General features: G+C 37.6%; 1 protein-coding gene across 3 annotated transcripts in view; it reads left to right on the top strand.

Moving 5' to 3' along the window:
- phyhiplb (phytanoyl-CoA 2-hydroxylase interacting protein-like b) overlaps nucleotides 1-15565 on the top strand; it is an 84522-nt gene that overhangs the window by 38242 nt on the left and 30715 nt on the right. The window contains exon 1 of one of the 3 annotated variants that reach the window (XM_072239222.1): nucleotides 7638-7747. The exons of the other annotated variants lie outside the window; for them this stretch is intronic. The gene's annotated coding sequence lies outside the window, so the exon portion shown is untranslated. Of the gene's footprint in view, nucleotides 1-7637; nucleotides 7748-15565 lie in introns of those variants that run through there. 3 annotated transcript variants of the gene reach the window in all.

The following is a 15565-nucleotide window of genomic DNA, read 5'->3' as shown; positions in this document are numbered from 1 at the left end:
AGTTCACGACACTGGCAAGAATTTGTGCACAGGGCCGCACAGTGCCCCAAAGTCATCTGACTTCAAGGTGGACCTGGACATATTGAACCATGGCTGATTGGCGAGCTCCAAGGATGGGAACATGCCGTCATGCAGAATCACAGTTTTCAGTGCTACTGTAGATGAAAGATCTTGATAGGACACCAGTCATCCTGAAAAGGAAAACAGATATATTAGAATAGGAAGAATTTAACTGTTTCGCTGATGAGCTGGGAGAAGTCACCCTCTGGTGTCATCTTTAGCTCCACCCATCTGCCCAGTCCCTGCGCCCTGACCATAGCCCTCTGTACCCCTCCTATCTATGTACCTATCCAAATTCCTCTTAAATGTTAAAATTTAACACACATCCACCATTTCTGCTCGTTCTACATGCTCAACACCCTTGGGAGGAAGAAGTTCCCGCTCATGTTCCCCTTAAACATTTCGCCTTCCACCCTAAACTCATGATCGCTATTTTTATTCTCACCCAACCACAATGAGAAAATCTTGCTTGCATTTACCAGATCTATACCTCTCATAATTTTGTATACCTCTATCAAATTTCATCTCATTCTGCTGTGCTCTAGGGAATAAAGCCCCAAACTATTCAATCTTTTCCTATAATTCAGATCATCAGGTCCTGGCAGCAAATCTTTTAAATCTTCTCTGCATTCTTTCAACCTTATTTATTTTTTTCTATAGTTAAGTGCCAATAAATGCACACAATACTCCAGATTGGGCCTCACCAATGTACTATAACATCCCAATCTGTGTACTCAGTACTTTGATTTATGAAGGCCAATGTGTCCAAAGTTCTCTTCTGGCCCTATCTACCTGTCTTGCCACTTTCAAGGAGTTAAGGATCTGTATTCCCAGAGCCCTCTGTTCTACTGTACTCCTCAGAGCCCTACTGCTCACCATGTAACTCCAACACTGGTTTGTCCTCCCAAAGTGTAACACTGTACTTTTGTCTGCATTAAATTCCATCTTCCATTTTCTCAGCCCATTTTTCTAGCTGGCCTAGATCCCACTGCAAGCTTTGATATGCGCTAGATAAAAAACTTGAAAATTATGAAAGGCTTGACATGATAGGTTTGGAGAAAGTTGTGATTTAATCCAAAATTAACAGACATAAGTAAAAGTTATGTGATCCAATGCTGAAATAAAGATTAATTTTAAACACGAGATTCTGCAGATGCTCTTAATCCAGTACAACACACACAGAATGCTGGAGGAACTCAGCAAGTCAGGTAGCATCTATGGAGAGGAATAATCAGTTAAAGTTTCAGGCCAAGACCGTTCATCGGGACAATATTCGTAATATCATTGCAGTTGTATAAAGAACGCCAACAAGGGTTACAATGAGAATGACTAAGGAACAGCAAGGGCCCTTAGAAGAGAACTGTTGCCAATATCTGTAGGTGTACAGGGGAAAGCTATGGAACAGTTATATATAGCATATTCATCACTAATGTGAGAGAAGAGATGGCAGATGCTGGCAATCTGCAGCAACACAATTTTTTAGGAACTTACAGGTCAGGAAGCATCTAAGTAGGAAATAGACAATGAATGTGTTGGGTTGATATCTCTCATCAGGACTGGAGAGAAAGAAAGTAAATGACCAGTATTAAAAAAGTGAGGTTAAAAGGGTGGTGCAAAATCTTGCAGATACCAGTTAGGGAGGGTGATAGGTGACGGAAGGGGAGAGTGTGTCCAGGTGAAAGGGTGATGGGGAAGGGGAAGAGTCCCTGTCCCTCACCTGCCTATTCCCCCCACCTGGATATACCTACCACCCAGCAGATCCTCCTCCTCCCCTTTCGTCTATTACTGGCCATTACCCTGTTTTTGTTCTGGTTCTGATGAAGCATCCCAACCTGAAACGTTGACAGCCTATTTCCCTCCATAGATGCTGTCTGACCCACTAAGTTCCTCCAGCTTTTTGTGTGTTGTTCTAGTCAGATATGTTTTTATGGAGACTGAGAAGCTTAATAGTTCAACTGGTAAGGGAAACAAGTGCTTGAGAGTTTTCTATAACAATGTATTTATGAACCTACAAGAGAATTTTTTTTTAAATTGCCATGTAATAAATTGAATGCAGATTTAACTGAATTAAATGTCAATTTTAATAGTCGTTAAACAAGTAGCATCTCACATTTAATCTATCTTGTCCCAACTCACTATTTAGATCCCCAACTCTCTTTGTCTCTCTCTTTCCTCACGATCAGTTACTATAGTGCAGTGTCTAATTAATGTGATAGTGAAAAATGATACTGATCTTATGTAGTTTTTCTTTTTTGGGTGCATCTCAACAATAGATTCCCTTGTCTGAAACTAGGCAGCTGAGACAATAGTATTGGCAGTGGTGAGTTACATAACAGCAAAAACTCCATTTATTTTCAATTGGGGCAAGTTAACAAGGTTAGCTATTGAACACAGTGGAATTTAGGAGCACACACGTATGATCTAACTTTTTTTTAAACAATGTTTAGAACTCTGAAAGAAATGTAGTAAGGGCTCCTAGTAAGTGACTGCCTGCAGGATCTAGGCTGTGAGAGTGAGTAGAATAATCTTTTTAATCCTTTATAAATGTGTGATTGTGTGTGTATGTCAATGGGAGCAAAAGAAATTAAAATGATACATTAATATGCCCTTGTTATTGTGTTCACTAACAATGATCAATTAACAGGCCAAGATAAAGGCTCTCTTTATTATCCCCCCTTTATATTTATTGGCAGTGTCAAAATAAGTTTAGATAAAAATAGACTATTCTTAGGACATACTGTGAATACTGATCATAAATGGCTGAATTTGATAAATTTAAGTAAAGGAATGCAAAATAAAATGATCTTAGTAAACTAGATTGAGTTTCATATGATTTATAATAGACAAAGGATGACAGAATCTCTATCTGAGTTATTGTTTTTAAATAATCCTTTGTCATCTGACACAAAAAGAGTTTTGAGGCAAGCAGAATCTTAGATCTAACTTGTTTTAAAACAGTGTTTGGAGCCCAGGGAGGGAGAGTAAACTGGAAATGTAGTCAGGACCCACAGTGGGTGACATTTTGAGATCTAAGATGGGGCTGTGGTTAGAGTACGCTTAACATTTCATGTAAATGTGTGATTCTTTGTAAGCATTGGCAATGGGTGCAATTAAAGCAACTAAAAATTATATAGCAGTGCCCCCCTGCGATATGCCTGACCTCAACCCTGAAGACTAGATGTTAATTAGCTTTATCTCTTGGTAAGTTCAAATACATCTGGATCACTGGCATTTGTATAACAAAGTGGAAAATTGCTTTGTTGTGTTCTATGGAGAAATAGCAAGATGAAGCCCAAATTGATCTGTTAATATCCCTTTATTCATAAATCAACTGATAGCACATTCACCCAATAACCTGCTCTTTGATACTCCATTTTGTTTCTGTTAAAGATGCTCATTCAGATTTTACAATGCTTGGTCCAAACTTGGACTAGAGTTGAAATCTAGAGGAGACTGCCTTAATATCAAGGCAGCGTTTGATCAAAGTGTGGCTACAAGGAAATCCAGTAAAGTTGAAGTCATTGTTAATGAGGAGGACTATCCTACTTTTCGGAGAATTTGATTTTATTTTTGGTGAGTCATCACACCTGCCTGGACCTTACTACAGAGATTTCTCAGGACAAAGTTCCTAACACCTGATTATTCAATCAATTTACCTCCATCATAAATTCAGAATACTGGCCTGTGGTGTAGTGGCATCCACACCAGACCTCGAGGTGGGTGGTCCCGAGTTCGTATCTAGCCAGCTCCTTGAACGTTTTCCATCCATGCTGAGTTGAGCATCGAACTAGCAACTTGACCTCATAAAAATACAGACAAATGCTAAAGAAGTGGCAAGTTTGCCACACAATGCGCCACAAGGCATGGAAAGAAACAACAATAAATTCAGAAATAGGTGTTCACTGTTAGTTGCATGATATTCAGTTTCATTTTCTTTCCTTAAGTATAATGAAGCTGTCTGGCTGTATGAGGAAATAGCTGGTCAACAATCAGTTGATAACCGTTCAGTAGCATTTTAACCAGAGGTGGAAAGCAATGACTTATTTTGAATGTAGAAAATCCTAGCAAACTTCCATTGGTCTTAAATGCTAGTGCCATTACTAAATTGTTCAAATTCAATATCCTGGAGATCATCAAAAATATAGCAGGATGAGTAGATGATGGCGTGGTTATTAGGAGATCAGTGGTTGGAACTTGAAATGCATGACTGTCCCTAAACCTTCCACCTGCATTCTACTTTTTAACTACTGTTTGTCCCACTTCTTTGAATCATGTCTATAGATACGTCATTTAACAGGATGCTTGCAGCAGCCTGCCATAACTTCTTTGATAAAATCTCTCAAACATGAGACCTTCTGGATTTAGAGTTGTGTGTCACCAGAAATGTTACCATTTTCCAGGTTACGCACTAACCCAACTTGGAAACATATTGCCGTTGCAAAAGTCATGAAAATCCCAAACCCAGAGTCACTGTAGTTGCACTTTCATAAACATTTAGGAAAGTGCTCTCCATCAACGTTTCAACTGTATTTTGAATTGCACTGCACACATCCCATTATTTTAAAACAAAATGGCTGTTTATTACAAATTGTGCTTCCTGCTTTGATTTTGGTTACAATGTTTTAACTTTTACAGAGATTCTGTGTCTTCAAAATGAGTTATTTTCCCATATACTATTTAAAAAGCATTAAAAATAGAAAAAAACTGCATTGATAATTGAATGGATTATGTCTCCCTAAGCATTGTTAGTTGTACTTGAATATAGCATGGATTTATTGTAGCACTAAATGGTGGTGACTAAACTAACTGAGCTGGTTGATGGTGTTATAGGTGGAAGTGAGAGGGAATTGAATTTAATTAATTGATGATGTACTGTATATTTTGAACTTTACAAGAATGTATAAAAACCTTGCCCTAAGTGACTGATTGTACTTAATTGTTCTGGCAAAACAGTGCCCTTGCAGTATTTGTAAAACAGCACAAGCATTAAGTCCTCTGCTGTGGTGTGTAAGGAAGGATTATTTAGCCATACTAATGTAACCCTGTTGCTTATGAGTAATTATTTTTTTAGCACAATACTTTATTCTGAATGGTAACTGAAAACAAGTTCAAAATACAGCAAAGTTGTGAAGCAAGATAAATTATTATTTTAATTCTGTCTTCTTGCTGCTGCGATCAGGAAGAACGTACAAGAGCCTCACGACACTCACCACCAGGTTCAGGAACCATTAACACCCCTCAGTCACCAGCCCCTTGAACCAGAGGGGATAACTTCACTCAACTTTATTTGCCCCATCACTGAACTGTTCCCACAGTCTATGGACTCACTTTCAAGGACTCCATCTCATGTTCTCTATTTATTGCTTTTTTATTATCATTAATATTTTTTTTCTCAACTCACATTGGTAAAACCTGAGGTACAGGCATAGCCAAGCACACTCACTTCTCAATTCTAAGGAATTTTCAAACTATTCCAGTGGTGTTTAGTATTGTGGCTTTGAAGCACCTTTAATAACTCCAAAAGACTGAGGTTAGGTAAAATACCGAAAGGCTTTTATTCGCTGTACAATGCAACCTCCATGGTGAGTGTCTGCCCCCGGACTGAGGGGGAGAGGCAAGGCGAAACACCTTTATACCTCTGTGGGAGGAGCCACAGGGGCAGTCAGCAGAGGGGCGTGTCCAGACAGTTAACCCAGTTACAACATATATATGGTTTACCACAGGCTTTCTAGAGATTTGCATAAATATTGCTATGTAGGCCTAATTGTTTAATGCTATTGTGTACCTGTGGGATAATACCAGTTGTAGATATTACTATTCGGACAACGTAAACTGTGCTCACGTTCCATAGCCTTTCAATTTCCTCTTTTAATTCAGCATATTTCTGGTATTTTTCACTTATGTGTGTTTGGAGTGGCTAATTAAGTAAGTTGTTCTTGTTTGTTTATCTTGTAATATTATATCTGAACAATTATGGATTGTTCTATCTGTAATAATGGATCAATCAGTCATATTTGTAGGACTCTTGACTCCAAAACTGGATTAGGATTGTATTTATAGTAAGGTGTGGTGTGTTTTATGAGTTTGTATTTGAAAGCAAGATTTTGGTGAACAATGTAAGTAATTAGATTGAGTTAAACTGCTGCAGGATCCTGTAATGTGTTGGATTGTTTCTGATTTCTCTTGGCATTTTCTGCATTTATCATCTTGAATTAGAAGATTATAGCTGGGAGCTTAACATCCAAGGATACACATTGTGTCAACAGGGCAGGCAGGTAGGAAGAAAGAGTGGGGTGGCTCTGTTGGTAAAAAAATAGAATTAAATCCTTTGAAAGAGCTACAGAAGGTGTAGAATCACTGCAATGTTTCCAGTAATGGTGCTCCCACATTGATGTTGTGTAGGGTGTTTCAGGATTTAGTGATAATGCAAACAAACAATAAATGCATTTCCAAACAAAATGGTTTGTAGCCTGGAAAGAACCAGCAGGTGGCGATATTGCTATACTCTGGCTGTTCTTGAACATTATGATTACAAGTTTGGAAAGTGCTGAAGAAATAAATATTGGTGATTACTGAAAATAAGTAAAGGCACTATTGAGTGGAAATATTGGTCTGTGTAAATCTGTTAGCTGACTAGCAGAACAAGACAGAATTTAAAATATATTGTGGAGAAACTTACCACACAAGGATAAAACAAAAACAAGAAACTGGTGTTAAAAAGAAAAGAATATATATAGAAGTTAAAATACCAGGCACACCATAAATCGAAGCAATTGCAAAAACGTTCAGTGATAAAGAAAATTGGATATTGAAATGCATTATGTCAACATTTAGCCATTAAGGTCATGGGTGTAATTGCACTTAGCTTCCATGTTACCAGAACTGACAGAATGAATGAGAAGTAGAGGGAATGGATTCTGAGCAATGATATTGTAAATGGATCACCTTCTCACCATAAACAGAAAACACTGAAAAATAATTTGATTTTTGTATTAATAATATTAAAGGGATAATACTTTTTCTTCCATTAAGTCCAGAACAGTAAAACTAGGAGTCAGTTTCAGAGATGCAAATCCCTGAATGATCAATAGAATTTATATTGTGGTGAGCGAGTAGTAAATCAATGAAACGGACTCCCTGCGGAGAAGATGGAAACAAACTTTGTTCATTCAAATGTAAATTGGATTGATCTTTTTAAGAAAATAATGTAAATAAGAACATATGAATACCTTGATCCTTGACATACAAATGTTTGTCTTCCTGACCTAAGCACGAAGCCCTCGTATAACTTATGTCTAGATCTATTGTTCGTAGTGATTGATTGCCATAATTAATTGTATCATGGGACTAGCAGGATGATGGGAGCTGAACCAGCTGGACTGTGGTCTGTTTTCACCAGTTTTATTATGTTGATGTGCTCGTATGCTATGAATAGTTGTTACAGACAGTACAGTTTGTAGAGAGTGTACTACAACACTTAACTTCTTTATGACTTGAGAGAAGAACAGTTCAATTGGGAACAGAAACACTGGGTTCATTACTGAGGAATGTAAATTCTTTACTGCTTTTGTTATTTGATGACACAGCACCAAGAGGCTCCAGATGGTCTGTCTGAGGACTGTAGTAATGTTGCTGCAGTAAGTCAGAAGCAAACATGTTTCTCTCCTTGGACTCTGAGAATGAATCAGTAAGTATGGATGTGATGTTTTTTTTGTCGGAAATGATGCGGGCCTTTGACATTAATCTAAACTGTATTCGTTCTTGCTTTTGAATTCTTCCACAAGACAGCTACTGCTTTGCTTCTGCTTCAGGAGCAGAATTCCTTCTTGTGAATGGTCAGAACCTTCTCATTATTGTCAACTCTTACATTACAGAAGATATTTATTATTCACTACTATTGTAAACACATGAAGTTCATTTTCAGATTCTGCTGGTCTTGTCTTGCAATGAAAGATTGAATTAATATTTTCTCTTACAGTACTTGGAAAGATCTTTCCCGGTTACTCTTTTTTTCTGAAGTTCAATCACAATTTAGCTTCTTGTGTTTTCAAAGGTCATTAATCTGAGATTTGTTATGAAATAATTTAGCTAACCATGAATGATTTAAGTTTTAGCATTCATATTTGTTTTGCCAACATGAACCAGCTTCCAGCAGTGCTTAGCTTGCTGATTAGAAGTATCTTGGGGTCCAGCAATGAAGATCTGAAAGATAGCAGGATCAGAATACAGAGGAGAAGGCCCATCTCCAAAAGTTCCCTGACAGCTTTGAGAGCCAACAAACCCTGGCCCCCAGCATTACTGGTTGTTAAAGCTTTTAAAAACTAAACAAAAACACTAACATCAATTATAATTAAAAATATTAAAGGAGTATTAAAAAGATAGAAACAGGAGTAGACCATCTGGCCCCTTGCACATACTTAACTGAAAGTGTGGTTGATCTTTTACCTTAGTACCATTTACCTCTACTGGCCCCTTGTCCTTTGATTCCTTTAATCTCTAGAAATCAATTCATCACTTTGATTTGAATGCACTCAGCAACTGAGCTTTCACAATGTTGATGGGTGGATAATTCCAAAGATTTATTAGTCTCTGGGTGAAGAAATTGCATCTCATTTCACACAGAACACATAATTTATAAAGCAACTTCCTTTCTCTCCCCACAGTCCTACAATTACAATGGGGGTATATGAATATAGAGTAAATGGTAGGACTACAGGGGGATTTTGGAGAACATGTCCAATAGTCCCAAGAGGTATCAGAACAGGTTGAAAAGATGATTAAGAAGGCAAATGAGATACATTCCTCAGGTAGAGTGCAGAATATTACAGTATGGAAGTCATGCTAGGAATGTGAAAACTTTGAGTGTGTTGCCAGAATGGGAGAATTATGATATGAAGAGAAATTGTCTAGTTCAATTTTTTTTGGAACAGGAAACTGAGTAATGGTGTATTTAAGTGTGTGAAATTTAAGATCTAGAATGGGTAACAGAAAGGGCCTATTTCTGGTGGGAGAGACATGAGATTGAAGATGATGGAATTTGGAATCTGAGTTGAAAAACAATCTGCTGGATTAATACACACTGGTCAAATAGCATCTGTGGTGGGGAGGAAGGGGGAAGGAACTCAGGTTGAGACTGCACAATTGTGGGAAAAGACTGGAGAGGCTAAGTCTATTTTCCCCAGAACAGAAGAGGTCAAATAGGAACATGATTGAGGCATATAAATTAATGAGGAGTATAAATAGGTTGGACTGCAGATGTCTTTTCTCATATTAGAGATAAGACTAGAGGAAAGAGTTATGGTAAAGGGGAAGAAAATTAGAGGAGTCTTTGAGGGGCCCTTTTATACACAAAGAGTGTTGAATATCTGTAATGCACTTCCAAATGGGTGGTGGAAACTGACAGCATTTAAGAATTGTCTGAAAAGCACTTAAATCTAAGCATCGAAGGCTCTGGGCCAAAAATCTGGAAGATAGATTTAATATGGATGGATGGCCACTGGTTGGCATGGGACAAATGACCTGTTTCTATCCTCTGAAACTCTATAAGCATGTGAGTCCCACACATTTTTAATGCTTATGGGACATTTCTGAAGAGAATCAAGTCGTACTTCTTTTTTGTTTTTGACTCCTTGATCCACATTTGCCAATGTAAGAAATTAAGTGTATAATTGCCTCTGAAATGTTGTGAGACTTTCTGATAAAGTACACTGCCAGTAATCTCTACCAGTGTCACCATTTTGAGGTATCTCACTGGTATTAAAAGAGACAATGTTTCTGATATAAACTGTGAAGTAATAGATTACTGCAGGGAGCTATCATCTCTCTTGCATTGCCTTAAATGATAACTGAAAGCACAACATTGCATTTTGCTGTAATTCTGTTCACCCATCTGTCAACAATAATAGTTTATTTATTCATCCTTTATATTTGCTAGTGTGTTGGCGCGTAGACAAGTGGTTAAGGCATCGGTCTAGTGATCTGAAAGTCGCTAGTTCGAGCCACAGCTGAGGCAGCGTGCTGTGTCCTTGAGCAAAGTTCTTAACCACACATTGCTCTGTGACAACACCAGTGCCAAGCTGTATCAGCCCTAGTGCCCTTCCCTTGGACAACATCAGTGGCATGGAGAGGGGAGACTTGCAGCATGGGCAACTGCCGGTCTTCCATACAACCCTGCCCAGGACTGCGCCCTGGAAACCTTCCAAGGCGCAAATCCATGGCCTCATGAGACTAACGGATGCCTATATTTGCTAGTATGTGATTGCAAATATAGTACTATATGTAACTAAAATTGTTTCATTATTTTAATTAGTGTTTGAAGGATTATTGAAAGGTTCCTCCCTTCATTAGAACAGTGGGAGTCTACTGTCCTGCAGTTCTGTCAGTAGGATAAGTTCTTTCAGCGAGTCAGTTTTTACCTCTTATCATTTTACATACTATAGCATATAATTGAACATTTAAAAACTACCCTTACATTAAAGATTTTCATTGTTAAGTACTTGAAATTGTACATCATATCAAAAAGATATATACAGATGAATCAGCAAAAACTTTAAAAATAAATATATAATTGGTACAGAGGTATCCAGTACCAACAAGAGCAGCATCATGTCACGTTTCTATGTGTGACTTTCTGGTAGCTGTTTGCAAAAGTGCAGTGAAGATGTGTTATAAGAATTCAATGTGAACTATTTAGAAACCAAATGCTATATGCAAGAATATTCATGTACTCTGTTTATATTAGGATGTATGTCTCTTGATTCCTGTTTTGAATAAATACCTGAGTTACATCTCTGCACCCTCCAAATGAAAGTCTATAAACTGTATTTCTCTTTTTATTGCCTTTCTTGGCTCCTCCTCCTCTTCTAGCCTATCTCCTAAAGTCAAGAATGACGCAGCTGTGATGGACATTTGGCCCTTTGTTCTTGTGTCAACTTTTTGCTAGAAGTCATCTCTTGTTAGTTCTTCAATTTTGAGTATTTTGTTTTTCTAATTTCTACTGAGTCTGGTATTACTACTCTGTGTCATAATATTATAACAGGGGAGGGGAGGAGAAGGTGGCGACACGACGCAGCACGTGTGGCCGCTCCGAAATGATATTGTATTTGTAAGTAGGGGCCATGCACAATCCTGATTTGATGGAGACAGACGTGAGAAGCATGGAGGAACATCTGGAGAAACTTCTGAAATGCCTGCTTCGCTGCTGTTGCTACTGTGCGATCGAGAATTTCCAGAAGGGAAGGCCCCAAATCCTCGGCTTTGCCTATTGCCTGTTGCCGGGGCCAGGGTCGGGGTCAAAGCGCTCGGCAGAGATGGTGCTCGGTGCTCGGTGTCGGATGGCTGGTTGGAGGCTCGAAGTTTTCAGACAGACTCAAGAGTCGGCTGTGGTCAGGTGCTTCCAGGGTGCTGCATCAGCAAGTTTGCGGTGCTGGAGGTTCATGGCAGGAAGAGAGTTTCTCTTCCTTCTACCGTCTGCATGAGATGATGGGACTTTCGAGAGACTTTGAGACTTTTTTTTTTACCATGCCCATGGTCTGTTCTTTATCAAATTATGGTATTGCTTTGCACTGTTATAACTACATGTTATAATTATGTGGTTTTTGTCAGTTTTTTTAGTCTTGGTTTGTCTTGTGTTTCTGTGATATCATTCTGGAGGAACATTGTATCATTTCTTTACGCATGCATTACTAAATGACAATAAAAGAGGACTGCGTGTCCTCATAATCTAATCTAATATTCTGCTTTCATACAGAATTGAGTTTTCCTTGGATAAATGGCTCTTAAACATAAGTGATTTTTTCTGATTCTACCAACTCCTCTGACAGTAGGTTCCAGATACTGACTCGCTCTATATACATAAACTTTTCCTCTCTATCCCCTTTAAAATTAATCCCTTTTCCCTCACCTTACACCATGTCCTTTTGTTTTTAATGCTCCTACTGTGGGAGAAAGATTTTGGTTATTGACTCTATCTATGCCTCTTACGACCTTATAGTCTTTGGTCAGATCTCTCCTCAATTCTCCTCAATCTCCTTCACTTCAGAGAAATCAACTCCAGCCTGGAGAAGGGGAGAACTTCTGGTAAGATGGAGGCATGTTTGAATGCAGTAGCATCTCCGGGGCCAACCAAAGGTGCACGTTTCGTTTTTAAAGTATGTTTTATATGATCGTAAGGCTATACTGTACTCCAAGAACAGTGGGTACAACAGGTCTATCACATCAGTGATCTGTTCGTTGTTCAAGTTGCCAGCAGGGTGTCGAAGGAGCCAGCGGACAAGTTGGAGAAGGAGAAGCCAGGAGGGGGCGTCACGTGATGACGTGGGATTGAGACGTGTAAATCCAGCTCTCCCGCAACAAATCAGCAAAGTACCGTTTAAACAAAACAAAGTTAATACATATTTTCTGAAAACTATTTATAAACTTTGCACGACTACTTTACGATATGCCTCCTAAACCGCAACAAAAGAAGTCTGCTGTTGCGAAGCAGCCGCGAGAGGGGAAGAAAAAAGGGCCTACTGCAACGATGGAGCCTCGGACTCAGGTTGGATCTCCTTCGGTAGAACAGGGAGCAATGGCGGTGGTAGCGGTTTCTCCAAAGAAGATGCCGGAAATGCGCATGCGCAAATCGACACAACTCAAACTACAAGAACCGACAGCCACTGCAATTGAAAATGACTCAGAGTCAGAATTGGATTCTGCAGAGAACACAGATGAAGAAGAGGAGGAAGAATTGGAAGCGATTGGAAGTAAAGGAGATGATAGAGACATAAGAGAGGCTATATTGCAATTAACGGCTGAACTAAGAAAAGTAAGAGAAGAGCTTAGAGATACAAAGATGTGCTATAATAAAGTTATGGAAAGACAGGACAAAATGGATAAGAAGCTTCAGAAGATGGAAAGAGCAATGGGGCATATGAATGATAGAGTGGAAAAAACAGAAAATGATCTGCTTGTCTGGAACTCGGAAAGAAATCGACTCTTGGAGAAAGTGGACATGTTGGAAAATTTCAGTAGACGTAATAATATTAAAATTGTTGGTCTTAAAGAAGGTACGGAGGGAGAAAAACCAATAGAATTTTTTCAAAGATGGATCCCGGAAGTTTTACAAATGGAAGAGGAGGTTCGACCAATTGAAATTGAGCAGGCACATAGAGCTCTAAGACCAAAACCAAAAGATGACCAATATCCACGATCGATTTTAATAAAATTCTTAAGATTTCAAGACAAGGAAAGGATTCTACAGGCAGCTGCTTGAGCTGCCAAGGATAGAAAAGGGCCATTGATGATTCAAGGGAACAAAGTTTTTTTCTACCCTGATATGTTATGAACTTTTGAAGAGAAGGAAGAAATTTAATCCAGTGAAAAAAACCCTATGGGATCACGGTTATCAATTTATATTGCATTATCCTGCAACCTTGAAGATTTTTTTGCCTGGTGGAGAAAAAAGATTTTTTGATGATTACCAGAAAGCGGAGCAGTTTGTGCGAGATTCTCTGAATATTCACCAGATACAAGAACAAATCCAGGGGAGCGAGATAGATTGAAGATGAAGATTGGGTCAAAGAATGGACTTGTTGGATTTTTGAAGGTGGATGAATGTATAAATATATTATTAATTATACGAGGGGGCTAAGAAAGGTTAAAATTGGAGGAATATTAGTTGGGAATAGTAACACTAATTTTGTCTATATATATATATATAATTTTTTTTGTTGCCGGGGAGCTGGAAGAAGCACTGACCAATTGCTATGCTAATAATGTGTGCAAGCGTGGCTTTTGCCACGACCCGTAAAATGGAGGGGGGTAGTGTTGTGTATCTTTTCATTCACAACATTGGTGGGGGGGGGTATTTTGTTTTTTCTTTTTTTGTATTCTTTCTATCTTTTTTTTCTTTTTGCCTGGAAGGTTGGGAGGGAAACACATAGCAACATGGTGAAGTTTAAAGAGATTCCCCAAGGAACTATGAGAGTTGAGAAGATAAGTAATGTTTTAGATTGGAGTAACTTTGTTAAGAATAATGACTAATTTATTGAATTTTTTGAGTTTTAATGTTAATGGGCTTAATGGACCAGTGAAAAGAAAAAGAATCTTAACACATATTAAAAAAATGAAGATAGATTTAGCTTTTTTACAGGAAACGCACCTAACAGAAACAGAACATCAGAAACTAAAGAGAGATTGGGTGAGTAGTGTTGTTGTGGCTTCATTTAATTCAAAAGCGAGGGGAGTAACAATTTTGATCAATAAAACGTTACCAATTAGAATACAAAATGTATTAACTGATTCTGCGGGGAGATATGTGATTATACATTGTCAACTTTTTTCTGAACTATGGACTTCTATGAATATTTATGCACCAAACGAAAAATATGCAAAATTCATACAAGAAGCTTTTTTGAATTTGGCGGATGCACATGAAAAAATATTAATTGGAGGAGACTTTAATTTTTGCTTAGACCCAGTCTTAGATAGATCAACCAAGGCTGTTATAAAATCAAAGGTAGTAAATTTAACTTTATCATTGATGAAAGATTTAAATTTGATTGATATATGGAGAAGAATCAATCCTAAAGAAAGAGACTATTCGTTCTATTCCCATAGACATAAAACTTACTCAAGGATAGATTTTTTTCTATTATCAATGCATATTCAACACAGAGTGAAAAATATGGAATATAAAGCAAGAATATTATCAGATCATTCTCCTTTATTAATGACAATAATAATGGCTGATAAGGAAGAAGTGGCTTATAGATGGAGATTTAATTCAACATTATTAAAACGTCAAGATTTTTGTGATTTTATGAAAAAGCAGATTCAATTTTTTTTGGATACAAATTTTCATTCAGTGGATGATAAATTTATATTATGGAATGCGATGAAAGCATATCTTAGGGACCAGATAATAAGTTATACGTCTAAAATTAAGAAAGAATATATGGCAGAACTAGATCAATTGGAAAAAGAAATTACAAAAATAGAAAAAGAATCTCAAAGATATATGTCAGAAGAAAAACGAAGGCAACTTGTCAATAAGAAGTTACAATATAATACGCTTCAGACATATAGAATGGAAAAAGCAATTATAAGAACTAAACAAAGGTATTATGAGTTAGGTGAGAGAGCACATAAAATTCTTGCCTGGCAGTTGAAAACAGAACAAGCTTCCAAAACAATAAATGCAATTAGAACAAGGGCAAATAATATATCTTATAAACCTCTTGAAGTAAATGAAACCTTTAAAAATTTCTATTCTGAATTATATCAATCAGAATCCCAAAATGATGTTAATGAGATAGAAAGGTTTTTATCACAGGTATCTCTTCCAAAATTGAATTTGGAAGAACAGAAGGGATTAGAAATGCCTTTTACATTAAAAGAAGTTGAAGAAGCTTTAGGATCACTCCAAAGTAATAAATCTCCAGGAGAAGATGGTTTTCCACCTGAATTTTATAAAAAAATTTAAAGATTTATTATTTCCTCTCTTTATGGAACTAATACATCAAGC

This window comes from Mobula birostris, chromosome 21 (genome assembly GCF_030028105.1).
Source record: "Mobula birostris isolate sMobBir1 chromosome 21, sMobBir1.hap1, whole genome shotgun sequence".
Lineage (NCBI taxonomy): Eukaryota > Metazoa > Chordata > Chondrichthyes > Myliobatiformes > Myliobatidae > Mobula > Mobula birostris.
This window is presented reverse-complemented; position numbering and strand designations above follow the sequence as displayed.